This window comes from Rousettus aegyptiacus, unplaced genomic scaffold (assembly GCF_014176215.1).
Source record: "Rousettus aegyptiacus isolate mRouAeg1 unplaced genomic scaffold, mRouAeg1.p scaffold_m13_p_9, whole genome shotgun sequence".
In the NCBI taxonomy this organism is placed as follows: Eukaryota; Metazoa; Chordata; class Mammalia; order Chiroptera; family Pteropodidae; genus Rousettus; species Rousettus aegyptiacus.
Window position 1 is genome coordinate 97834113 of NW_023416312.1, and position 27735 is coordinate 97861847.

At 46.7% G+C, this 27735-nt stretch overlaps 1 pseudogene; it reads left to right on the forward strand.

The window, feature by feature from the left end:
* Nucleotides 1–3606: 3606 nt before the first annotated feature.
* LOC118608295 lies at nt 3607–3725 on the forward strand (annotated as a pseudogene).
* The last annotated feature ends 24010 nt before the right edge of the window (nt 3726–27735 follow it).

Consider the following 27735-nt stretch of genomic DNA (forward strand, 5'->3'; position numbering starts at 1 on the left):
GTGGGCCGGCACCAGGGGAGGCTGGGAAAGCCACCGGCCTGCAAGTGGCAGTGCCCCCCTCTGCGGGGAGCAGATCCTCTGACAGCCTGGGAAGTGGGGGGCACCCGTGGCTTCCCTGGGCGCCCGTTGTCAATGCCCCTTCAGCCAGCACCAGGGCCAGCTCAGGGCCCAAACAGCTGACCTGAGACATGTCTCGTGTTTTCAGGGACCAGGTGCTCAGCAGCTGTCACCTTCAGCAGGTGACAGAGTCACCAGAGCAAGCCGTGAGGCCCCAAGGAGAAAATCTCACGATGGCCCCAGCATTAGACCTTTCACTCCTGGTCAACTTGGAGGGGGCTGCCAGGTCCTCCGGACCCACGAGTGCCTGGGAAGACTATGCTGAGAGTCCTGGCCGAGGACACCGGGACCCTGGGTTGGTGCTGATGTGCCTGTGACCTTGGGCACAACCCTGTGCACTGTGGTCTCCCATCTTTCAGCAGGTTCGGTCTGGGGCCTGGCTGCCCTGAAGGGCTCTGCCTGTCTCTCCCACAGGCTCCTGGGAACCGACTGGCTCAAGGGTCCAAGTGCACCCTGGGCCAGTTCTGGTCCCTCTGTCCCCATCCCTTTAGTCCCATCACAGCTCCAGAGACAGCATGCTCCCTCTAACCATGGGTATAATAAAGAGTACTGAACCCAGCTCGTCCTCCCCCGACCCAGGGCAAGTCCAGTGTGCGCACACCTCAGAGAGCCCAGGGAGACCAAGCCCCTCCTGAACCACCCACGGTGGGCTCCTCGGGCTGCGGGCTGGTCCCTGGGCAAACAGTGTCCTTTGCTTGGGTGGCGGCTGCTTGTTTTCTGTCTCTCGTTCATGTTATTTTTAGCGCACTTTGCCAACTCTCTCTCGGCCTTGGCAGAATGAGAGCGTGCCCAGGGAAACTGGTGGGCACATTAGCGAGGCAGACGGCCCAACGGGTCCACCAAGGGGCTGGGAGGCCAGCGGAGAAATTATTTCCTTGGCTCCATCTATTTATTAGCGTGCTCAGAGATTGCTATTTATATTTTAACCCTCCAGGGACAGTGGTGAATCTCTGGATAAAAAGAGTTGGTGTATTTGCAGCCTTGAAAGTAAGAAATAATCCGTAGTCACAGACCTGGCCAAGACTTCCAAGGGTGGGAGACTGAGAGGGTGCGCCCCCCCCATCCACTCCCCAAAGGCTCAGAGAGTAGCAACAATGTCTGTGTTCTCACATGTTAATGAGGCCATTGGTGGTGAGGATCAAGATAAGCCAAGGGAAAAAAAAGCCTGAAAAATGTGTTCAGTAATTACAAAAGGGTTTCACACCTGGGAAAACAGGGACTCCTCTCCACCCCCTCCCCTGACTCAGCAGCTGCAGAAGATGCTGGAGGCCCCATGGGAAATGAAATGGCCAGGCTGGGGCCAGTGCCCTCTGCGGGAAGGTGGCATTTGCAGGCTTAGAAGCCCACTCGCCCCCTGCCCCAGGCCCTGGAAGAGTCTGTGGGGAGTAAACCACTCTGGCCCAGCTCCCTCTGTGCAGCTGGTAAGCCAAGGCCAGCTAAGTCTCTGGGCCTCTGAGGCCCCTATAGGGTTGGTGCAGGAAGGGGGTTGAATGAGCTTCTCTTTAAGGGAGGGCCATTCCAGCTTGAATCCACCCTGAACCCACCACAGCCTCCCCAGAGGGGCTGACAGGTGGGAACAAGGCCACCAAGGGGTCAGGCTGGGGGTGGGCAGCAGGGGTTGGGGAGGGAATGTCAGATTCCTGCCTCCATCTCAGCCCAAGCTTAGGACCATCATCAAGGGTCTGAACCTAGTTTTTCAAAGCAAGGTAGAAAGTTCCAGATATTAGGACATGTCCACTGTGAGCTGTTTGCATCCCAGACGCCCTTGTATTTAGTCTGGGATGTTTGAAGACTCTTATCAATAAGCATTTTAACAATATGTAGCGGACTGCTTGTGGTTTTAGGAGCGCTGTCTGTCATCTCTGCAGTTTACTAAGCGGAGACAGTTTAAGGATGTGTGTAGACATAACTGAGTTCTCCCCGGAGCAGACATCTCAGAACTTAACTGGAGAAAACTAACCCAGAGCTGGCACCCCTCCCAGGAGAGTTTGCCTTGCTAAAGTGACCCAGTGATGTGCATTTCAATTCCTAGCAAGAGGTTGAGGGGCTGGGATTCTGAGGAGTCTGACAACTCTAAAGCTCTTCTTTGCCACACATGGGCACCAGGCGCTCCCTCTGTCTGTTGCTCTAGGCCCATGGGAGGGGAGGAAGCCCTGCACTGCCACTCAGGCCCATCCTGCCCTGGTGCCTGATTAAAGCTCAGGTTTAGCACAATTAACATCTCCAGCCCATAGTTTATGGCTAAATCTCCATACGTCACAATTTAAGAGCAAACATTTGCCTTCGATAGCTCTAATTTATGCATAGAATCAGTTTACTGTTCACGTCTTAATTACTGTTTTTTTGAATAGCTTCACAGCACAAAATCAAAGCCTGCTGAGTTTTATATTATAAGCTGCAAGTTACTTTCTTGAGTTTTTTTTTAACATTAAACATCTAATTAATCCATATAATCTGGATACTTTATGTTTAAACTTTTCATGCTCATAAAACAAACCGAATGAAAATATAGCTGTGGGGGCTAAAAAAAATGAGTACTTTTCCTCCTGCCTTCTAAATTCTTCTAGCTGGGCTAATAATCAAATTAACAGAGACAAATTAACAGGAGAAAATCAGATGTTTTAATACATGCTCATGGGGAATTCACATAAGCATAAAAATTCCAAAGATATGAGACAACATCAGGTAAATAAGACATTTTTGGGCAAAAGAGAAAAGGGGGCATAAACTCTTAGATTTCAGAAGTGAGAATGGGCGATTTACAGGTAGTTGACAGAAGAGCGGAACAGAAGTGTCACAGACATTCTTGCTGGGCAACTAGGAAACAATGGGACCCAGGGGGCATCTAGCTAATAGGCTCCTGCCTGATGTCTTTATTTACCAAACTTAATTCAAATTAGGCTAAGGCAGCATTCTAAGATTTCCTTCCTGCAGCAGGTTTCTGTCTGAATCTCTTGAGCAAGAAAGGCAGAAAGGTCAAAGGTCCTTTCTGAGCCTTGTTTCTTAAAAAACAACTTAAAATCAATATCCCAAAAAGCAGCTCCAGGGTAGCAAAATTTTTGTTCCCTTCGTAGCTAATTTGTATAGAAGCTTCTTATTCTTTTTTTTTCTCTCTGTCTCTCTTTTGTCAGATATATCAGCAAATACATGGTGAGAACAGAAAGACTGGAAAACAAGCAAATGAATGAAATTCCAGTCACAGGTATGTTAAAGGAAATTTACTGCCCTAGGAAAATGTTAATATTCATGAGTTAACACATTGCTGAGGAGAAACACCTTTCTTCCTCTGGCACTCATTTCCGAAAGTGTTTGTCTTGTTTATGTTTGCTTGACTTTGGGTGGTAAACACACAATGCAATATACAGATATATTATAGAATTGTGCACTTGAAATCTATATAGTTTTATTAACCAATCTCACCCCGAGAAATCAAATAAAAAATTCAAACAGAGTTTTTAAAAAAATTAGTAATCACGCTTAAAAAAAAAAATCTATGGCCATGCCACCCTGAACAAGCCCGATCCCTTCTAATCTTGGAAGCTAAGCAGGGTTGGCCCTGGTTAGTACTCGGATGGGAGACCACCTAGGAAGACCAGGTGCTGTAGGCGTAAAAAAAAAATTAAAAATAAGGGATTGTAAGATTACAAGCTCCTTGCAATCAGTGAGGTCAACCAAGGGTTGTCTTGCCTAAAAATAAAAATAAAATAAAATAAATAAAAAATTTTAAAAAGGAAGTGTTTCGAAGGGATCCCTTTGGCCCAGCACAGTTGGGTGAGGACCCAGCAGCTAATCAGTGCTGGGCACAGGTCACAGGCATAGCAGAGCCAGCTTCTGCCTACCCCAAGCCTCCCTTCTCCTTAGCAGAAGAATGTCCTGCCAACCACCTTGTGAGGCTGCCTTTCTTCACAGCATCCCTGTCGTGATGGACTAGTGAGCCAGGACAGGGCTTGTCTGAGGCCCCTCAGCTGGCCTGTGAAGAAGCCAGGAGGAGATCTGAGAGCTACCTGAGAGCTTTTGGCCTCTGGCTCAAAAAAAATCCCCTTGGATTTCAGTGTGTCCAGGTGCATCTCTGGGCTTTGCAGACATATCTCAATTTGGCAACCTCCACTGCCCTCCCATCCCCAGCCCTGTCAGTCTCCACCTCCAACCTTGGCTGGAAATCCTAATTCCAAGAAACAAAGAGGCTATTTAGGTGCAATATTCCTAATGAATAAAAAAAAAGAGAGAGAGAGAAATTCTCTTGCCAGATTATTTAAAGCAAATTGTCTAAGCCATTTCTCCTTAGCCGGCATGTAGGCCTGGGGGCCTGCAGGGACCTGGGAAGCTCTCAAAAGCCTGTCTTCAGAATCCCTCTGAATCCCTCCTGGAAGCACTATGTGTAAGAAGAAATTGATGAACAAATTACAAATTATTATGATGGGCAGAGAGCAAAGATGCCCCCAGAAGGGATATGGAGAAAGCTCCTGGGAACAGGTTTCTTCGACTAAAGACTCTTCCCAGCAGGCAGATTATAAACTGGCCTTGTCACCAGGGGACTGAAGGTGAGGAAGGAGCCAGATGAGACTGGATGGAGACTCCTTGGACATGGCCTAGCTGATTGGCTTCCTCTCTGGCCCCTGCTAGCAGGTGTCTGCAGGAACACTGCTTGCAATTCCTTGTCACTACCAACACCTCTGCTGCCTTTGGCTGAGTGGCTGGTCAGGGTCCAGGTTAAGTAGATGCTGCACTGGAGGAAGGCTGTGTCTTAGCACTTCTCTAGTTTGACTTAGAAACAGGCCGTGATGGAAAGAAAGAATCACAGGGGTGCAGGCCGTGATGGAAAGAAAGAATCACAGGGGTGGGCCTCATTTCTTTGTCTGTCATTTTCACCTCCATTCCAATATCATGTTTTGCAGACTCCACATAATAGCAGCTAGTGATATTTTTATTATCTGTCGATTGAGGAACACAAAAGGACAAACAGCCATATGAATATGGGAGGCGTGTTCATCTACACACAGCGCTCGGTATAGATGAGGATCGGTGAACTCCCACAGTCTTGCCCCAATTCATTCATTCATTCATTCAGCCAACATTAACTGAGTGCCTAGTAAACGCCCTGCCTTGTGTTAGATGCTGGGGCTACAATGATGAGTGCGATACAGCCCGTGCCTTCCCGGAGTGCACATTCTACCGGGGTACTCAGATGGGGAAACCACACATGCTCTTTGAGAAAGTCAATATGACTGGGCTGAAATCACAATGTCAGCAGGGCCGTGCCCCCTCCGATGGCTCTAGGGGATGATCCTTCTTCGCCTCTTCTCCTCCAGCTTCTGGCAGCCCCAGGCGTTCCTTGGTTTGTGGCTATGTCACTCCAATCCCTGCCTCCATCTTCACATGATCTTCTCCTCTGCATTTCTCCTCTTCTTAGGACACACGCCATTAGATTTAGGGCCTGCTCAGATAATCCAGAATGATCCAGTTTTGAAACGCTTACCTTAATGATACGTGCAAAGACCCTTTTCCAGATAGTGTCACATTCACGAGTTCCAGGTGGACATATCTTTGGGGGCTACCATCACTGCACTGCAGTGTGGGCATTCAGAGTGTTGGGAAGCACAGTCTTCAGTGTTCAGTCTTCCCAGAGCTTGCTGCTACTGCTTGACCACGCCCTCCTGCCACATGGCAGGTGTGTGGAGTGGGCAATCCATATGTCGCCTGAATTCTAATGTGTTAAATACTGGAATCTGCATTCTTTCTGAGTTGGTTATTTCTCTTTTCTAACCACAAAACTTCCCTGGCAAGCAAGCAAGCAAGCAAACAAACAAACAAACAAGCAAATAAAAGTGAAAGAGAAAAAGAATGTCCCATGCAGAGGATACCTGTATATTCCTCCATTCAGCTACCAGAGGTTTTTTCCAACAGGCCATCTTGGCTCCTGCCCTTGCTGACAAGACTTTGATGGCTCCCTGGTGCCTGTGAGGTGCTGTCTGAGCTGCTCTTTCTGGCACTCAAGGTCTGGCGGGCCCAGCCTACCTCTGCAGCTCCCCTGTCTGTAACTCTCCACCCATCCTTACACAGATCTGTACCCCAGCCTGAACCCTTTCTCACAGAATACCCTGCCCTCCTCTGCCTCCAAGCTTCTGCTTATTTCTTCCTTGCCTAGAATACTTTTCCACACCTGCCTGCCTTCTTTCAATCTTTCCAGGCTCAGCTCAAACCTCACCACTTTCTAGAAGCCTTTCCAGCCTCTCAGAGTTGAGAATTATACCTTCTCTCTTCTTTAGTCCTTTCTCAAGGATCCATATCAAGAGCACGTGTGGCCTTGTGGCCAACTTACCTAATCAAGGTCTCTTCCTACCTCCAGAGGGTGGAGTTGATACCTCAAACATGGTAAGATATGCAATGTATTTTGTAAATGGAATCGAAGGAATGTGTGCGTATTATTGCTTCCTCTGTTGCTTACTTAGTTGGCAAAGAAATGAACCAATTCCAAGAGGTGGGAAAAAGGAAGGAAAACCAGCCGAGAGAGAAGGGGGCTAGAGTCACCCAGCATAGCAGAGAACAGCCAAAGATCCTGACGAGTCCCGTTGTTCCTTTTCTGCAAGGTGCCCCTGGCCCAGTCTCTCAGGCATCATCCTTGCCTACTCTTTGAAAGCCTGCACTTTTCTTGGCATAGGGGCTTGGGGTCCATTCTGTCAACACCTGAGATAAATGCAGATATTGCTCAGATTGCCTCAGTCTTCACATATGTTCCCCACGTCCCCTTCCTCCTTCCTCCTTGCTTTAGCCAAGGCCAGGCCTCTTCCTTTCAGTTCTTCTGGCCGTTGGGAAAGTAAGCCTCACCCCAAGCCCACAGCTAGACATCATACCCAAACCCCAGCTAAACAGCACTCTTGGATTCTGTCCTCAGAACCTCCCTGATTTAGCCCCCCTTGTCGGCATGCATGGCCCCTCTCTCACCCTGCCTACTGAGAGACTTGCTGTCTTTGTCCACAGCTTTTTCTCAGCCCCTCAGGCTCTTCACACTTGTTATAGGAGCGTCAGCCCAAGGACTCCATCCTGCCACCACTGTGATGTGGGGAGAGGACAGAGCATAAACTCTGACATCAGCCCGGGGGGTGCTGTCTCACCTCTGCCTTTTACTAGCTTGTGACCTGCATTCCCAATGAACTAATTCAATCACTTACTCAGTTAAAAAAATAAACACCTTTATGGAACACCTACAAGGTGCTAGGCCTACTATGTGCTAGCCATCATGGGATGCAGCAGTGTAAAGGACAGAAGAAGCTTACAGCTTGGTCCTGGAAGAGGTGCTAGCCATCCAAATAAGCATAATAGGAAAAAAAATAAGATTGCAATGTCAGGCGGTGCCGAGCTTTGATATGACTGCCAAGCTCCTAAACAGTTTCCCTTCTCAATCATTATGTTACAAAAACATAGCAAAGGGCTAAGGGCTAGAGAATTGTGGACTTGTAATAAAAAATTATTTTTCCTGCAAGGATTTTATTAAGAAGAATTTCTTTAAAAAAATAGCTGTGGGTGTATTTGGCTATTGCAAGCTAAGATGTCCTAAACAGCATATAAAGCCAAAGCCAGGGTTCTTGACTACCCAAATGCTATGTGTCCTCAACTTTAAGATGGTGTGATTGACAGGATGCAAATAATGTAACATGGTACTTCAGAAAGAAATAAAGAAGAAGCAAAATTGCATTGAAGGTGCCCATGGATAGAAAGGAACATCTACATTAACGTGAGAAAGCATGCGGCTCCCAAAAGCCTCTTTGCAGCCTGGCTCCAACCATCTGTTAGCACAGCCCGCTTCATCCATCAGTCACAGGCAACACTTCCTCCCCCTCCCCACTCCTCTAGCCCCAGTTCCCAACTCCCATCATGTCATCACCAAGAGCAAGCTGAGCGTGTAATGCAACTGAGCCATCTTAGTGATGCTTTTTTGTCCCACAGGAGTCAGTGCAAGAGAAACACTCGTATACAAATGGGGGACAGGAGGCAGCCATATCCATCCTGGGGAGGGGGTCCAATGCATGGGCTGCAGTGGCAGGGGAGTGAGAAGCATGAGAGGAATCTTTAGGAAGTGAATTGACAGTGCTGGTTGTTAAGAGGTTGTAGAGCGAAAAGAGATCGAGGGTGGGGGGCTTGGGGGTGTGCCCAGGTTTCCAGCTAATTACTGAGACATGTGCCCCAGGAGAGAAAGAAATGGTATGGGGAAGGCCCATGTCACTAGATCTGTTAAAGCATGGAGTGTGCCCCAGGCTCCCGCTTTCCCCTGGAGCCACCTCTGTGGTGTTTGCAGGACTGGAGAGACACAGCTGAGCTGGGTTATCCGTGTCCCAGTCCATCTCCAGGGCCACCTCCTCCAGGTCTCTCTCCAGCTCCCTCAGATACCCTGTGCTCTTTGTGCCTCTCTGAAAACCCAGACCTTGTCCTTCACTGTCTATAGTGTGCAGGTTACACAGACTGCTGGCAGAGCCCCTGAGTAGCCTTGCTGTGATCCCCAGCTGCGTGTAGGGGTGCTGCAGTCCCGCAGCTGGGGGTACCATGCTGGCTCCACCTTTCCACGTGCAGGGAGGCTGAGGGAAGGGCTTGTTTCCTATGGTACAACCATGGAATGGGGTGGTGTTCTGAGGGCGTCAAGATGGAGCCTGCCTGGCCCTTGGTAGGCATTCGGTAAGTGGTAGCTGTGCTGCTGCTGCTGGTTGCTTTTTCCTCTTTTCTCCCTTCTCCTTCCTTATCTCTCTCTTTGGTATTGTCACCATTGTATGTGTATTGGTTTTCTGTGGCCGCCATAACAAATCACCACAAATTTGGTGGCTTGAAATAAAAGAAGTGTATTCATTCCTGCAAAATATACATATGTATGTTTGTATATATTTCTTCATCCTCTCACAGTTCTGAGGACAAAGTGTGAAATCAAGGTGTCAGCTGGGCCACATTCCCTCCCACTGTTCTAGAGTAGAATCCTTCCTTGCCTCTTCCAGCTTCTGGCAGCCCCAGGCTTCGCTGGCTTATAGCTGCACCACTCCGATCTGTGCCTCCATCTTCACATCACCTTCTCCCCTGTATCTCCCTCTGCCTCTCTTATAATTTCACCTGCCATTGGCTTTAGGGCCCACCTGGATAATCCAGAATATCTCATCTCCAGACCCTTAACTTCATTACATCTGCAAAGGCCCTTTGTCCTAATAAGTCACATTCACGGGCTTCAGGTGAACACATCTTTTGGGTGCCACCATTCAACATACTACCATATGAATATTAGGATTTCCCATCACTTCCAAGATCACAGGTTGTACCACCTACACTTTCTCTGTGTCCACAGCCATGACTGGAGGCAAGATCACAGCTCCAATCAACTCTCCAGAACTCAAAGGGAAAGCAGCCCTGGAGATCGGGGAATACGACCCCATCACTAGCCTGGAAGGAGGAAAGGAGGCCCCTGGAGAAGGCTCTTGGGGGAAAGCAGGCTCTTCCCTGAAGCTTCCCACCGCTTGCTTTCATTAGGCTTTGAGAAGGCTTTGAGAAGGCATCTCCGGTGTGCCTGGCCAGCATGTGTTTGCTGGGACAGTGTTAAGCCCCCGAGGCCTCTCTCAGCATCTTTCAGCTCTTGCTCCTGTCCTTCCGGCTGCCTAGATTTCCCTAAGTAGAGTCCCAAAATGCAATTCCCATTGCCCTACAGAGACACACACCAGCAGGAGGCCGTGGGCCCTGAAGCAAAGAGAGTCCCAACTTCATCAAGGTAACATGGCAGCAGTGAGCCCAATTGGGGTGTGAAACGCACACAGAGAGGGAAGTGAAAGCATTTCAAAACCTGCAAAGGGCCCTGCAGGAGGCACTCATGGAGATGCCGGGACATTCTTCACACTTGTGTGGCCTCGGGGCCAGGACTGATCCGTCTCCTGTGTCAGACGGGACAAACTGGTGCCCCCGGTGCCGGGAAAGCAAGGCCTGGGGCGAAAGCCAGAGCGGAGGGGAGGGGAATCCATGCAAAGCTCGGCCCCTCTCCGCACATTTCTGAGAAAGCAGTGATGAAACGGAATAAGAGAAAGACCATGTTCTTTCACCAAAGGGGGGAGGGGACAACCCAATGACCAATTTTGGTGATTATCTGTACGAAGAGGGCCCTTTATTTCAGGCGTGTGTATGCCTTTTAATTTCCTCTTGTGGACTCCTGAGGGGGCCCAGTAACCGTGCAATTGGTATTCTTCGCCAGCCTTGGAGGATGCGGGCACTCTCTCAGAGATGGCTCCAGGTGGCACTGAGTGCCACCTGCACTCCCAGCTTCCCGATCATCTGCTCTGCACAAACCTCAGCGGGGCAGGGGTGGGGAGGCGGCGGGCCCAAGGGATGTACCCCGGGGCACAGATGGGCCTTCTCCCAGTTTGGAGGCAGCAGCAGTGAGGTCTGAGTTGACTATGGCATCTTCCCAGTTTTGTAGAAAACAAAATAAAAACGTACTATTGGTGACAAAAGGACTTGGCCCCCTTAAGCAACCGAAGGCCCAAGAGTTGCCAAGCAGGCTAATTAGGGGTGGTGATTTGCATTACAAGGAGACCCTTTGCTTCACAAAAGAAGTTCTCCAGGGGCTGCAATAGATGGCACCCCAGGGGGAGTTAAAGATTCAATTTACAAAACAGCGATTTGCCCAACGATCTTCCTCAGCACACTCCTTGTGTAAAACCAGCGCATCTGCACTGACTTTTGACCCATCTCCCAGCCCCAAAATTTGTTGCACCGCAAAAGACACAAGCTGCCTTTCTCCCAGCTCACAGGCACACACCCCTTCTTTGCCATGTCCTGGGATAGGGACATTACAATGGGGAGAAATGAAATGTTTGTGAAAGAACTTTAGAAATTGTACCTTTTACAGATGATGGAGATGCGGAAGGAGGGGTGGTAGCCTGTGTATGTCCCTGTAAAAGGGGGATCTTAAAAGTCACCTGCCCCATCATTTAAGCCCTCAGATGGTCTGAAAGCTGTCAGTAGGCACATGCGTGCCAAATGTTGAGGCATCGCAGAGACCAGCTCCGTGCTGTTGCCATTGCGATCAGTGCTTGGTGGAAGTAAATTCTTTCCCCTACATTGTGAAACTTAGAGAAAAGTAGCTTCCCAGACCGCAACGTTTGAGTTTCACAAAACTTAAGTGGATTTTAGTTTGGAATATAGTAGGAGCCTAAGGAAATTAGAGATAAAGATCTTGAAATTAAAACTAATCTTTTAAACTGACCCAGGCTCTGGACCTTGCAAAGCAAAGGTGATGAGGTTTCTTGAGGGGGAGGAGAAGGGGCGGAAAGCAGGAGGGGGGTGAGAGCAGTTCGCATATAACTTTGTGGTGCTGGTGGTTAAAATCCTTAATTTTTATAGCTCCCGGTCCCCAGCATCGCTCAAATTGAGAAACAATCTCTTGTCCCCATCACTTTGTAGACAGCTTAAGGATTCAAAGTGGTTTTGAAAAGTTCTGAAATCCAAGCATCAAGCAGAGTTCTCAGAGCTAGGAAGTTTGAGGGATTTAAAATGAAAAAGGCAACAGAGGAAGAGCTAGAACTGAGAGAGCAAGGCTCAAGGAAGGGAAATGGGGAGGGAGACAGAAGAAAAAGAATGCTAGCATTTCCTGGAGATTTCAATTTTCACATCGCAAAGCAACGCTAGGCTGTCAACAATTAAACTGTGACCACAGGGAGGGACCTCGGGAAGGAAAGAATGCAGAACTCACTCCTTCAGCTCTGTCCTGAGCTGGAGGTCACAAAGGAGGAAACAGCCCCCTGAAAGTCGCCAAAGGTTTCATTTTTCTGAGGGAAATGGCCGATTTTCACCCTCACTGGAGGGTGAGCACTGCCCCAAACTCCCCTCTTGGAGTGACACAGAGGCCACCTCGGGTGGGCAGGGGCACCTAGGATTCAGTGAAGGAGGCAGAAAAAAATCCAGGAGTTTTGGTCCAGTCTCAGTCAGCAGAATTCTCATCCAGTCAACAATGGACTGACTGTCCCAGCCCTTCTAGCCGAGGATGAGTCGTGGCTTCCATGCTTCTAGTCCCTTCCTCGAAGCAGTCAGATAAGACAAATGACAAGTCTCAAGCAAGGGACTTTGAGCTGGTGGCTCCCAGCAGCTTCCTGCTCCTGAACCATCATCATCTCCTCCTGAAGTCATCCCAACCTCTACCCTCACCCATGCAGGCTCTAGGGAGACTGACAAGAGCAGTGGGCTTCTAGCTCTGAGTGATGAGAGGGCTGCCTTCTGTCCTGGCTTCACTACTAGCCACCTGTGGCTGCCGTATCAAATGACCACCAACTTAGTGGCTTAAAGCAGCATAAATTTACTCTTTTATAGTTCTGGAGGGCAGAAGCCTCAAGTCAGTTTCACCTGGCTAAAATTAAAATGTCCACAGAGCTGGCTCTGAGGGCAGAATCTGTTCCCTTGCCTTTTCCAGCTTCTAGAGATGCCTGCATTCCTTGGCTTGTGGCCCCTCCTCCATCTTCAAAGACTGGAAAACCCCCCAATCTCCAGTTCTGAAATCACACTACATTCTCTTTCTCCTCTTTGGTCTGTGTCAAATCCCCCCTCTACCTCCCTCTTGAAAAGATACTTGTGATGACATTTAGGATCCATCTGGAAAAACCAGGAACCTGTCTCCTTTGTGAGACCCTTAATTTAATCACATCTGTAAAGTCTCTCTTGTGGTTTCAAAGACTACACATGGATATCTTTGGGGTGGGTTTTCAGCCTCCCGCCCCAGGTGTGGGTCTTTGGGTTAAGTCACCACACTTCTCTGAACCTTAATTTCCTCATTTACAAAAGGGGTGAGGATTCTGTCCTGCTAACCTCTTGGGCTTAATGGGAGGTTCCAGGGACATGGTGGATGTCCTGGCACTTTGTAAGCTGTTGAAGTGAAGACCACCAGAACTGAGGCTGGTTCTTGTTGCCCTTTCTGTGAAGCTGAGGCCCTTTCAGTTCAGTCGCCCCCCCCACCAAGTAATTCTGCCTCCATGACCTTCTCCATCATGTCCTGATAAATGTTCTCCAAATTCGACTTGCCACTAAGGCAAGTGGGTCTTCCCATCCTGCCCCAATGAATGAGAGTGAAGGGTGGAAGGCCCCTGGGTAGGTGACAGCCATTGATCCCAGGCACTGGCCAGTGATCATCTCAACTGGCCCAAATTTTCCTTCCCACTCTGCTGCGTGGTGGTTCCAGTGAGATCCACATATACACAAACAGGAGTGTGAATACAAAGTCCTCAGCACAGTGCTTGGCACAGAGGAAATGGCAAATAGTGACTTTCCTCTGAGTAGCTGACAAAGCAGTCTGTGCTTGTCACCCCTTTGTTGCCTTCGGGACCATCCTTCTTCCTCTACGAGATACCGTAAGGTCACAGCCAACAGACTTAATGTTGGTGCCATTCTGGCCCTCTGCCAGTTGCTGTCTACAGTCACGTTGGTGGATCAGGCCCTATTGTCGGCATCAGATGGCCTGCCTGCCTGTCAGGGGCCGATAACAGTTTTTGTCCAGAACATAATAGGAGGTAGGCAAGGGGCAGCAAGTCTCCAAATGGAGAGATTGGCAAAACCACCTGGGTGCATGGCCACAGCTGGCTACTGGGGCTTGGCAGAGACCATGGAGATAACCAGCAAGCTTTCAAAGAGAATCAGGTGCCTGTCTACCCAAACCCAGGAAAGTCTCATCTGCTACTACTTTGGGGAGTGGGGGGCAGCTTCAGCTAAGCCTGTGAGAAACTGAGAACGGAAAGGCCTTTTCTGAACATGGCCTTCTTTCTCACTCCCTCATCATGCCAGTGTGGACACAGACCCACAGGCAGCAGCGGATTGGGGCGGGGGACTGGGGGGTGGCATTTGGCTATTATTCTCCAAGATAGCCAGGCTTCCGGCTTTCGCTGTGGGTGCTGCCCTTCCCTGTGCTGGTCTGTGGCCTCTTCCTGAGGTTGCCCTGACTTCCTCAGAGCACGCCACCATTTCCGAGGAACTTTTCCAGCCAGCGTTGCTTCTGGGATGCCCTGTAGCCTTGAAAAGCAGCAGCGTGGTGACACGCTTTCTGTTTCACAGATGGGGGACGGAGCCAGGGAGAATGAACTTGCCCAGAACGTACACACACACACACACACACACACACACACACACACACACACACACACGTGGATTCGGCAGCAGCCTCCTCCCCACCTAAACCCAAGTCCTTGGATCGTGGTCCAGCGCTTGATGAAGTATTCCCTGTCTTTAGGCCTTCTGTTCCTCCAAACAGGAAACTGGATATACCTTTTGCACATTTGTTTGCTTGTTTCTATTGGTTTTTGTTTTTGTTTTCCTTTGTGAACCGTGTGAGGCATCTCGGTACCCATTACAGACTCTGAGTGGGTAGGTGGACACGGTCATCTCTGTGGCCCAATCCCAAAGCAGGTAAGGGTCCTGGAAAGAAAAGGAATCAGTTTTCTCAGGATTTGGGGTGGAAGGGGGTGGGGGAGGCTGCCCCCTCCTAGAAAAAGCTCAAGCATCAACAGGTAGACAGCTTGCAGGGAGCAGGATACCTGGCCCAGGATTCAATCTGGAGTGTGTATGGTGAGGTGCAGTGTTCAGTAATGTAGTGACACAGGAACATGATCTTTGTGATTCACATAATGTGGTCCAGGGACTCTGAGACCCTTTCTGGAGCCCGCGAGATCAAAATTCTTCCCACAATAATACCAAGATGTGATCGTCTTTTCTACATTCCTTCTCTCATAATTGCACAGTGATTTTTTTTCTAGAGACAACACATGTGACATTGTAATAAATTGAAAACAGAAGCAGATACAAGAATCCCGCTGTCTTCTATTAAGCCTGATATTAGAGAGATTTGCATAAATGTAAAACAATGTCATGCATCTCACTGATCACTTTTGTTTGGGTAAATACAGTTATTTATGTTAACATGTAATGAGTTTTTTATTGTTATTTTAATATGAATTAGTAAATATTTTAGTTTTCTCAGTTTAAATTCCTACAACTGTAAATATCAATAGATAGAACCTATGTAATCAGGAGCTCCTTGGGGTCCTTGACAATTGTTAAAAGTGTCAAGGGCCCCTGAGACCAAGAAGCTTGAGAATTGTTGTCCTAGAAATCGGGGGACAGCTGCCCATCAAACATTTGAGGACACTATGAGGGGCAGGAAATTGCCTAAGGTCACCCAGCGATTGATTGACAGAAACAGGACTTCAATCCAGGTTTTCTAAGGACCCAAGACTCAATTTACAGACTTTGTCAAAAGCTTCAGTGACTTGGTTCAGGGGCAAAGGCCTGAATGAACCAACAGTACCATGCCTTCCTCAGCTACTAAATATTTGTGCCTCCACTGAGTCTCAGCTCTTTACCTACAAGGATATTTTACCCATTGACCACCTTGAAGAATTATGGTGTGGGGGAAAAACCAGGCAGAACCAGGCTCTGGGCTTCACAAACCCCTGTCAGTCGCTGTTGTATTGGTGACCTTTTCCAGCAGAAAGACCCTCCTTGGGCCAACAAAAGGTATTAACATTGGCCAGGGCTCATCATTAAACTCTGCAGACTCTTGAAGAAGCTGAGCGCCCCTGCCTTGGCTCCGTCCATCCACAAGAGGTTTCAATCACATCTTATCTCAGTGCTCTGAATTGCACCTGCATTCTAAGAATGGAAGTTTATTAAACACGTCCACCTACACAGAGAATCTCATGGCACGAGAGTATCTGAAATCTGCACACACCAGGTAATTCCGTTAAATGCCTTTGTTCTTTCATCAATTTCCACGCCACCACCATGTAACTTGTGTGCACAGATTGTTAAAAAGGGCTGTTTCTATGCTCTGTGGGCCCTTCAATCAAACCTCATTTGATTTTAATAGCACCGGTGCCTTGTGTTCTAGACATAAGACTGTCGGAGCTACAGAATTGACATGCGTTTTCTCTTTGAATTGTTACCAAAAGATGAGAGAGGAGGGGCTGTGACCTGGGTGTTACCGATGGTTTGTGTTAATAATGAAACCCCAACCACATACTCATTAAACATTGTGGCTTTTAAACAAGCTTGACATTTGAGCCTTCTTGCTGGTGCTTTTCCAGGCTATTTGCAAATTGAGAAGGGAGCTGTTGAATCTTGCTTTGCAATAGACTTCTTTGGCATCCTGGCCCCGAGTTTTCAATTTCTCAGTCTTGGCTGTGGGTCAGATAGAGTGCAGCATTGCAGGGAGGACTGGCTGAAGGGAGAAAGGAGAGCACACTCTAGAAGAGGGGTGGCCCAATTTCTCTCCTCCCCTTGACATGTATCATTAACTATTAATCGAGAATCATTATTTTTGTGAATTTGTCACAATTGCCTTCTACAACTGGTTTGCTCAGTGCTCTGCTAATTATCCATATGTGCTCCGAGGCACATGTGTAAATGCCAATCATTTATTTCCAATTTACATAATCACGGGGAGCTTTTGATAACCCAGAAATGCTTTAGAGTCAATGCATTAGCATTTGTCTTCAGATCATTGTATGCTCTGACTTGACAAGTCCGTGCCTATCATAAATATCCTTAACCTTTTGCTTCCCTGGACAAAACAGACAAACTGACTACATTTCTGCAAATATCATTTATCTAACACGACATCTCAAGGCCGGTGCTCGCACGTGCTTAGAGGTTTCTTTTTCTTGCACTTAACAATAAAATAGATACCATTTCCAAAGCTGACAGGAGAAGAAACAGACATTTTGAATAGTCTGATATCTATTAAAGACATTGAACATTAATTAAAAACCATCCCACACGCACACAAAAAAAAAACCCAGACCCAGATGGATTCACTTGAGAATCCTTCCAAACACTTAATGAAGGAATAACACTAATTTTACATAAGCTCTCACAGAAGATAGAAAAAGAGGAAACACTTCCTTTTTTGATGAGGCTGCAATAACCTTGGTTCCAAAACCTGACAGGGTATTACAAGAAAGAACCATCGAATTCTTAACAAATATTAGTCAATCAAATCCTCTCTATATACACATACATAATATTTATCGACATACTTATTTATATACAGATATAATATATGCATTTAGCTATATCCCCATGCAAATTCCATTTATGCGAATACCCATGGATATATATTCATATAGATTTATTGCCCGACTTGTGTGTGTGTGTGTGTGTAAAGGGGGACAGAGAGAGAGAGAGGGGGAGAGAGAGACAGAGAGATCTTCATATTTGTATTCCTTCTGGTGTTTTCAGGAATCATCTTCTTGTAGTTCTTCATCTAGTATCTGCTTCTGGGCTAATACATCCTAATTCAATAACCATCTGAGGTTTATTCCAAGCATGAGTAGGTGGTTTAATATTAGAAAATTAGTCAATGTAATTAATCATATTAACAGAAGAAAAGGAGACAATCACACAATTATTTAAATAGATGCAGAAGAGCATTTGACAATATTCAACAACCATCCATGATAAAACACACACACGCACACACACACACACACACACCAAAAATCTCTCTGCAAATTAGAAAGAGAAGGCAACTTTCTAATCAGATAAAGGAAGCTACAGAAAACTACAGCAACCATCATAATCAGTAATAAAATATTTTAAATTTCCCCATAAATTGGGAATGAGAGAAAGTTGCCCACTATCACCACTTCTGTTCCATATTGTATCAGAAGTCTAATGTAGTTCAAAAGAAAATAAATCAGTCTGTTATTCACAAACTACATGCTTGGATATATAATAACTGCAGTAGGCTCTACGGACAAACTATTAGAATTGATAAAAGTATCAAGATACAAAGTGTGTGTGGAGAGAAAGAGAGAGAGAGAAAGAGAGAGAGAGAACTTCATATTCAATCTATAAGAATCCGTTACATTTTTATATATCAGCAGCAAATAAATAGAAAATGAAATTACAAAAGATACCATTTACAATTTCAAAAATCATCAAATACCAAGAACTAATCCTAGAAATAAATGATGTGCAAAACTGCTACACTGAAAACCAGAAAACATTATCGAGAGAAATTAAGACAATCTAAATGAAAGTAAGACTATGCCATTGTTAATGGGTGGGAAGACCAAATACTGTTAAGTATATCAATTGTCTTCATATTAATCCACAGATTTGATGCAATCCCAATAAAAATCCAGGCAGGCTTTAATTTTTTTTTACACTGCTAGACATCGAGAACGCTATAATAAATAAGGCAATGTGATATTGGTGCAAGGACAGTCAAAAGTCAATTTGAAAATGTAACAGAATAAAGAGTCCAGAAACAGATCCACACATGTATTGTTACCTGATTTATGAAAAAGATTGTCTCTTCAATAAATTATTATGGGTCAATCGAATATCATATAAAAAAATACACTGTGACTCCTACCTTATGTCATACACCCAAATCAATTCTAAGTGAAGTGTAAAAGGTAAAAAAATAAATAGTTTAGAGGAACACAGGAGAATATCTTCATGAGTTTAGAATATGCAGATAGCTTTAATGGGACACTAAATGCACCAACCATATTAAACATATAATAAGTTAGACTACATTAAAATTAAAACCAGTTGCATCATAAAATATTAAGAGTGGCAAAAGGCCATCTTCAAGAGGAAAAAGGATATTTGCAATATATATATTCAGGTCCTTTGCCAAATTTAATATTAAAGTGTCTGTTTTTCTTATTGATTTATAGAAATTCTTTATATATTATATATTCTGGATAGTTCTTTGAAACACATGCCCAGAATATTATATGCAAAAAAAAAAACTATCTAAAAGATATAAAAGAATTCCTGTATAGACGTGATCTGGGCACATTTCTGAATATAATAGTTCAATAAAACAATTTTGAAAAACATAAAGAACACGAGTACACACATGGGCATTTGGAAATTAGCAGAGGCACCGTTCCTGGGGCGGCCTTTCGATTGCTAACATTCAATGTGGTGGCCCTTCTCCTTCCTTCCTCCCTCCAGTCCTCACTCATTCACGCAGCCATATGAGCTGTGACCAGGACAACATTTGAAGCCCACCATCATGTTTGAGGGCAGGTCAGCCCCGACATTTGAGAGTGTGCAGGCTCCTGTTCTGCGCATCGTGATACCAGAGGCCCGGGCTGGACTTTGGCAGCAGGGCAGCTGCTGCTTTGGGGTTGGAGGGCCATTTTAACCAGATCAGAGGTTTCATACTCATCTGCCTTGGCCTGTCGATGGGCAATGTGGAGGTGGCCATGGTTTTGTCATTACTAAGTGGTTGGCATCTTGAGAGGAGACAATTCTCTCTGATGAATCAGTTGAGATATAAGCAGGGCACTTGGTGTTGATGAAAATAAAAAGCCTTCTTCCCTGTCTCTTGAAAAGATTCGGCAGGTACGCTCTTTGATAAATGGTCACAGTAATGAAATTCACACGCTTTAATCACAAGGGCTATAACTTAATTAAAAACACATCGAGGATTGATTTGGGTTGGAGAGCTTCCCCAGTTCCTAGGCCTTATTAAATTCACTGTCTTTGCTCAGCCTCATCCGACATGCTTAAGTGAAGAAGTTGATGACTGAGGGGCTATGCCTGTCCTGATGGGATAAATCTCCTTTAGGGGCCCTGGGTAGATCAGACTAAAGGGAGATGGGGCCGGGGTATCCAGAATGGGGGTCCAGGCACACAGTCTCTCTTTGCCTTTGCCTGTAGCATCTTCTAAGCAGACTATAAGAAGTTGGAGTCTTCACTATTGCAGATCTAAGGTGGGGCTCTCCTTGAGCCCTCTGACTGGTCCTTCAGGTGAGAGCTGATGTTGGGGAAGCCAATTTAATGTGACATAGGAACTGTTGCTGTTTCCATTTTACATGTGGGGAAAGTTAGAAAGAAGAAATAAGGATTACGAGTGGCCCAGAGGGCTGTGGGATGCAAGCACCCTGGTACACACCATCTGTATAGCAGCCCCAAACAGACACACCCCATCCACATACAAATGTACTTCCCTCACATCTACACCTGTGCCTATACACCTGGATAGAGACACACATCCACACACCCATCTGCACTCCAAATACATATAAATATATATATATATATATTCCTGTGCAGGTACACTCAAATATGGACACACATCCTACACATTCAACTGTTCTTCCAACATGCATGGGCACATGCATGCACTGAGATATATAACCTTCATACACTCAGTCAAATATACATACATATACCTGTGCAGATGTACCTGAATACAGGCACATCTCTGTACACCTATACATATCCACACTCCCCTCCACATCCACACTTGTGCTGATACACCCAATCATAGACATTTATCATACATATCCCTATCCCCCACATGCATATAAAAACATGAATGCCTGTGAAGATATATCCAGATATATGAACACACATACACACATATACATATCTGTATCCAGCACACACATGATGTATACCCCATACCCACACTCATGAAGATACGCTTGATGCAGACACACATTCATATACCCATGCGCATCCTCCTCACACACCCATCCACACCCAGACGCATACCTGCATGCAGATAGACAAACACACACATCCGCACATTTATACACACTCACACACTGGCGTATACCTACACACACATACACACACTCATTCACACCTAGGCAGATAAACTCATCCATACATCTATAAACATGCACCCTATACACACACACACACGCGCATCCATATACATATATATGCACATGCCTACACACATAGTAATACACACACAAACATTTATTCAAACACATCATGCATATACACTATGTATACACACACATCCAGGTCCAGACATGAAAAGATACACAAGCATACATGCATGTACATAAAACAAGCACACATATATACACATGTGTAATGCACATACAGCATATACACACATATCTATACACTCAAAGATAAATATATACTATATACAAACATAAACACATACATATACACCCATATACCCACACATATACATACACGCAAACACACAACAAATATATGCATATGTGCGGAGGGCGTATATACACATCGAATTATTATATACACATAGTCACACTCACACACCCAGACATATGTGCATAATGAGCACATATGTACATATTTGCACTAATTCACTTTCATGGGCTATCTTTTAACGTCAGGCACAGTGAGCACTTTCTAGAACTCTGTGGCTTAAGGATAGTCCTGACGAGCTAGCATAATGCATGCTCCCTGCTCACCTCAGCCCTGGAAACCTTGGCAATGACCTGGAACTGCCAGCCAGCTGGATGGGCCTCTCCCTCCTTGCCCGAGAAAGCAGTGGAATCAGTGGCTCCCTTGGCTACCCAGCTCGCCTGTCAAATCAACTGTGCTTCTTCCAGAAGAACCCATGCCACCATTCCGGGGAGTCCCGAGACCTTTCCTGGACCAATGACAGCAAATGGCAGGAAACCAGAAAATAGCTCTGGGGAGGATGGCAGGACTGTGATGATACAGAGCCCATGGCCTTGCTAGCGACCTGGGCATTTGTGCTGAGTGCCAGCAGGTGCCACCTAGATGTTGCTAGTTGGGGAAGGGTGTGGTCAGATTTGAGTTTACAAACGATCCTTCTAGCTGCCCCGTGCAGAGTGGTGAGAGGCATGTACTTAGGAAGTGGAGAGGTCAGGGCGGAAGCTGCTACAGCCATACTGGCAGTGGAGGGAGCTTAGTTAGGCCAGAGTGGGGTTGGATGTGGGTGTGGAGCAGCAGGTGGTGAGCCGACTGGAAGAGGGTCTGGCCAGGCCTTGGTCGCGGGTTGTCTGGGGGCATAAGGACGAGGGAGGGAAGATTCCTGAGATGGGTGACTGGGTGAGGCTGTAGAAGTAGGTGGACAAGGACCAGGCCAGGCAGGCTCCACTGGCCGTGGCTGGGGTGGGGTTTTACCTGGGGGCCATGAAGAGCCATTTGAAGGGTTGGAAGCTGAAGAAATTGTGTTGCATTTCTGAACATCCGAAGGTTACTGGAAGGACCAGATGGACTATGGGAGAGACAGGTAGGGTCCTTCGGAACAATCGTACCAGCTAGAGGGAGGGATGGAGCTATCAGATCGGAGCCAGCAGAGCCGGTCCCTGCCAAGCACCTCAAGGCAGCTCACCAGGATGGCACAAGCAAGGCAGCCCCTGGCAGCTCCACCTGGGGACTAGATGTCCAAAATCTAAGTAAGTGTCAACAGAGTTGGGTCCTTTTGAGGGATGCAAGGGAGTATCTGCTCTGGGCCTCTCCTGTAGCTTTCCGGAGGCCTTAGGTGATCCTTGGCATGTAGATGATGTTCTCCCTGTGTCTTCATATAGTCTCTCCACTATGTGTCTCTGTCTTTGTGTCCAAATTGCCCCCTTGTTTAAGGACATTGGTCATAATGGATTTAGGCCCACCCTAACGACCTCACCTTAACTTGATTACCTCTTAAAGATCCTATTTTCGAATGAGGTCACATCTACAGGTACAGGGGTAAGGATTCTGAAATATTTGGAGGGGCATACCATTCTTTGAGGCTCAACTATGAACAGGAGCTCATGGGCCATGCTGTATCGGGGCAGCAGCAGGGGAGGGAAGTAAACTGCTCAGTCCAGGCTGGGCCTGGGAGAAATGTCTTACCTGGGACAGACCTTTGTCAGAAGCCGGAGACTGCAGGCCTCCCGTAAGGAGCGTGTGGATGGAAAACAGAGGCTGCCAGGAAAGTACTGGGAAACTAGGGCTGGCTTTGGGAGTCAGGGGTACACAGAAGAAGGGAGGGCTGAATGAGTGGCAGTCTGGGTTTGGGAGATGGGTGCTGACCCTCTGTCCCTGGGCCTCCTGGGAAGAGAGTCAGGGCACTTGTTCTGGGAATGGGCATTACTAGACCAGCGGACCATGGGCTCCAACAAGGGGAAGCCCAGGTTGTGAGGGAACAGAGCTGATGTGTGTGTGTGTGTGTGTGTGTGTGAATGGAGGTTCCTCTGGCAGCATGAGTATGCATGTATATACTACCTTGTACATGGCCATGTGTATCTGTGAGGGTGTGCCTGTGTGTGTTCATGCGTGCAGGAGTGGGGCGTGCAGGTGGTCAAAGAAGGTTGGCAGGGAAGCTGCTACCTGAGCTATAGCTGAGCTGGGCATTAAACTCCTCATAAAAGCATCAGGTGGCCTCCTGTGTCGCCCCTTAGCCATCTTAATCCCTCTCCACCTATCCCAGGACCCTGGCACTTCATCTCCCCCAGATGCATCTTCTCGGCAGGGTACTGTGGCTGGCAGGAGGCCTGCTGGGTCCCAAACCGCCTGTGCGTGTGGTTGCTAAGCCTTAGCAGGCCATATTTCGGTTAGGCACATGCTAGCAGTCTATTTGTTATTTGTTTTCTCACTCATAATCCAGAAAGTGTCTGGCTGCTAAACTGAACACGTTCATTGGGAATAGAGGTTACCTGGGGCTAACTGAGGCCTGAGGTCTAGGTGAAGCATGACTAGCGCTGGCAGGCGCGGCCGGGGCCGCCGGAGCTGAGTACAGGGCACCATCCAGTCCTCTGGCAGTGCAGGGCTTGCCTCCTCAGTGAAGTGGAAAAGGTCTAGGTTGCAGGACTGTCAACCCAGGCCTAGGCACAGACACACAGAGTTAGAGAGACAAATCCCACATCTCTCTCCTCCGCTAACCCTTGTCCCTGGAGAAACATAGAGAGGCTCAGCTCACACCTGTTGATCACACTTTTGTGTGAATAGGAGCTAAGTGGTTAGAGCTACCATTAGCTTTCTGTCTAATGGAGGAACGATGGACTTTGTTTCTAGGAAGAAGTCTTTTAGGTGTCAGTGGGTAGGGGACAAACACCACGGGGGTCAAGAAGAGAGGACAGCCCTGGGTACAAGTCCCTTCTCAGGGGCCCCTCTCCAGTCATGGGACCTGGCTGTGCACAGATGTGACTGTGAGTAAAAGTTGGGTCATTCAACCCTGACAGTCGTTGGGAGGGCCGGGTGCAAGGAAAGCTGGAGAAGTGTGTTTTGCAAACTGCTGAACTCTATAAGGGCTTTTTTATTGTTTGTAAAGAAAAATTATGATGTTGGAAAAGTAAGCATGAAGCCCCAAGAAGCAAATATTTCTAAGTCTACAGCAGGGCTCTTATCTGGCCATGTATTTGGGCATCTCCCGAGTAATTGAATGCCCAGGTACCATCTGCCTCAATCTTACTGTGTAACCCTGAAACTCCTAAAGCGCTGGCTGCGTTTCGAATTCTATCTCCAAAGTCTTTATACCTCAGTGGCATTTCCCCTTTTTCTGGCGACACTTTAAAATCCCCTTACATTGCTCAGAAGGCTGGAGGGAGGCAGCCATTTTGCATGCTTACTTTTTTGCCCATGTTACATTTGGTACAATTGTTTACCAGGTTGCTAACAAACTTGTGGTCCCGCTGCACCCTTGCAAATGATCGCACTGCTACCTGCATTTGGAAACATCAATCTCCAAAGTGTGTATGTTTGATTGAAATGCTCCGTGTGGTTCTAGGATCTACCTTTGTGTGCACGTGTGTGTGTGTGCGTGTGCGTGTGCGTGTGTGTGTGTGTGTGTGTGTATGGGGGAGAGAGCTGGGGGGAGAGAGAGAGTTGAAGGTGGTTTTTATGGTAGAAATAATTATAATTCATTAGCAAGTAGAGATCTCTTGGGCTAGGGTTCCTTGGAGAGTGTATTTTAGGAGTCCACACTGTTTCCCCCATACTTCTCATTCCTCCTCCTATCCTATCATCAGGAGTGGTGGGGCAGAGCCTCAAGCCCACAGGGAACCAAGCTGTACCTCTAGGGCTGAGCGTGATGGGAAAGAAGCCAAAGGTTGGGATTGGGGAGTGATCTCTCCCCATTCCCACTAATAGTGGTTACGCTAGAGCAAAGATTCTCAAATGTTTTGGTTTCTCATTCCCCTGTACATTCTTCTGAGCATCATACCTATTGATATTTAATATGTCATAAATTAGATCATTTATTATATATAAATGTATTATATATAAATAAGAGATACAAATCCCTTATCAGATAAATAATTTGGAAAGACTTTCTCCCAGTTCGTGACTTGTCTTTGCTTCTCTTAGTAATGTCTTTTGAAAAGTAGAACATTTAAGTCAATGCAAATAAAATGCTTTATGAAAAATATCTATATTCTTTTAAACAAAAATGTAATGAGAAGAGTGGTATTGTTTTACATTTTTGTGAAACTTCTCAATTTGTGGCTTAAAGAAGAAAATCAGGTTCTCACATCTGCTTCTGCATTCAATCTGTTGTGATATCACACAGATCACCTAGCTTCTGGAAAATTCCACTTTATGCTTGTAAAAAGAAAGTGGGAAAAGGAACTAAGGACTTAGTATTATTATGAAAATAGCTTTAATCCCTCAGCCGCTGAAAGGTTCTTGGAGACCACAGGTGTCCTCAGATTAGGCAGGAAGGACCACTGCTTTAGAAATTATAACTTGACTTTTGAAAGGCTAATGTTAATTTGTACCTTTACTCTCTTCCCATGCAATACAAAGACCTTAAAATACATTAATTCTGCTCCCCTCTTCCAACTTAGATGCTACTGTACTAGTGCATTTTAATTCTATATACACTTTAATTCTATATACACTTTAAAGCTTGTGTTTGTTTAAGCTTGCCTGTCTGTTTACCCTGTTAGCCAGCTTTTCTGTTTTCATTGAGAAGGATACAAATTATTTAATCCACCATTATCAGAAGTAGAACTCAATAAAGCTTTTGGTATACTGTTCCTTCGACGTGGAATGATGATTCCCCTGGTTGTTATTTCCTAAAATCATATCCTTCAGTCTTTTTTATGCGGCCCCAATTCAGAAGAGCTCTATTAAGTGCCTGCTATGCACTAAGCATTGTTCTAGAGCTGTGCTGCCTCATAGAACTTTCTGTGATGATGGACATGTCATAACTCCGCACTGTCCAGTAGGGTAACCACCATGTGGCTCTTGAGCACGTGAAATGTGGCTAGTACAATTGAGGAACTAAATATTTCACCTTATTTATTTTAATTAATTTAGATTTAAATAGCCACATGTGACTAGTAGCTATCAGATGGGGCAGCACAGTTTTAGACAATTGAGAGTGAAAAGGAACAAAGCTGGCAAAAATCCCTGTTGTCATCGGGCTCATATTCTACTGCAGGAAAATGACAATGAACAAGTCCTTGTTTGATATTGCTCCCTACCCCTCCCCCATCATGATGTGATATCGGTTCAATCAACGCGCTTGGGTTGAGTGCAGTAAATTTAGGTACTGGCTCCCAGGGGAGGTTCGATGGGAAGGATATGAATTATCCACCCAGGGATCTAGGGTATAGCGCTGGAAGGAACATGGGATTTTGAAGTGAAACAGCGTGGGTTAGACTCCAGCCTCTGGCCATTTACTAGCTCTTCCTCTGCTGGCAAGGTGCTGAACTTTTGAGAGCTTCAGATGTCCCACTGGGGAAGCTACAGTTAATGACAGCCGCCTGGCAGAGTGGCTGAGAACTAAATGCATGCCATTCCAAAGTGCCTCAAATATGCATTAGCCTTTAAAAAATCCATTCACCTTCCCCTCCCTCAAGCCAATTTTGTTACTTGTGGCTGCTCTGTGGCCTCCCTCCTGGTTTCCCAGGCCATAAACCTGCAGGACATTGACTCCACCAGGGAAAGACACATTAGTGGCTTCAAAGGCACAAGACTGAGTCGCAGAGGATATGGGGCTGCCAAAGAGGTGCAAATGACAATGAGAGGAATGTGGCTATATTGCTGGCCTGAACTCTTGCCTGAGTATGTGAAGGGCCCGGGCATTTGTCCCATTGACCTGATCCCCCAGAGCAGTGTGGAGCCAAGTGACAGGCCAGCTCCTCCTTGCCTGCCTCTGTATGAGTAGACACTCCTTACCTTCTATCTGAGCAGTTGGATTTCTAGGGGGACAAATTTTTAGCCTTCCTTGTGGGTACACCATTGGGCTCAGGAAATTATCTTGTGATCTGGGGGTGCAGTCCCAGGTTAGTCCCCCCAAGCTCTGAGGTCTGCTCCTGTTCCTCTGTGAGGCCTTCCTCAGACAGGGTGGGGGTGGGGTTGTTGTTCCAAGGGACCCCAGGCATAATTCAGGCCAGGCTAAGAAGGAAGGCAGTGAGCTAGGTAGTGGGGAGTGCCTATTGTTATTTAAATGTGCATCCCCAAGCTGCTGGAGGGAGAGAGTGGGCAAAGCGTTCCCGGAAGGAGAGAAGTCAGGCTGTGGTAGAAATATCCTTGCCAAAAAAAAAAAATAGGAAAGCTGGCTTCCAAATCGGTGAGTCCAAAGAACAAGAAGAATTGTATTTTGTGGGGTCTTATGGCAAAACTGTCCTATGTCCCCCTCCCATCCTGCAAAACTCAGAACACCTTGCTCCCCTCTCCCACCCCGGCCCTGCCACTGCCCTGCTGGCACTCCACTGGTGCTGCTGCTGGCGGGCCCTCTGTTGTACCTATACTTCTGTCTGCTCCCCACCTGCTCCACTAGCTTTCCACCTCGAAGTGGACAAGGCACACATGCTTTCTGTGTTTTCCATCCCGGAGCCCACATCTGGTACCCAGCCCTGATGCTGCCGAAAGCAGGTATTCAGTGACTGATGACAATCTTTCCTCAGTCATTTGCCTTTTAAAAAGGAGGGT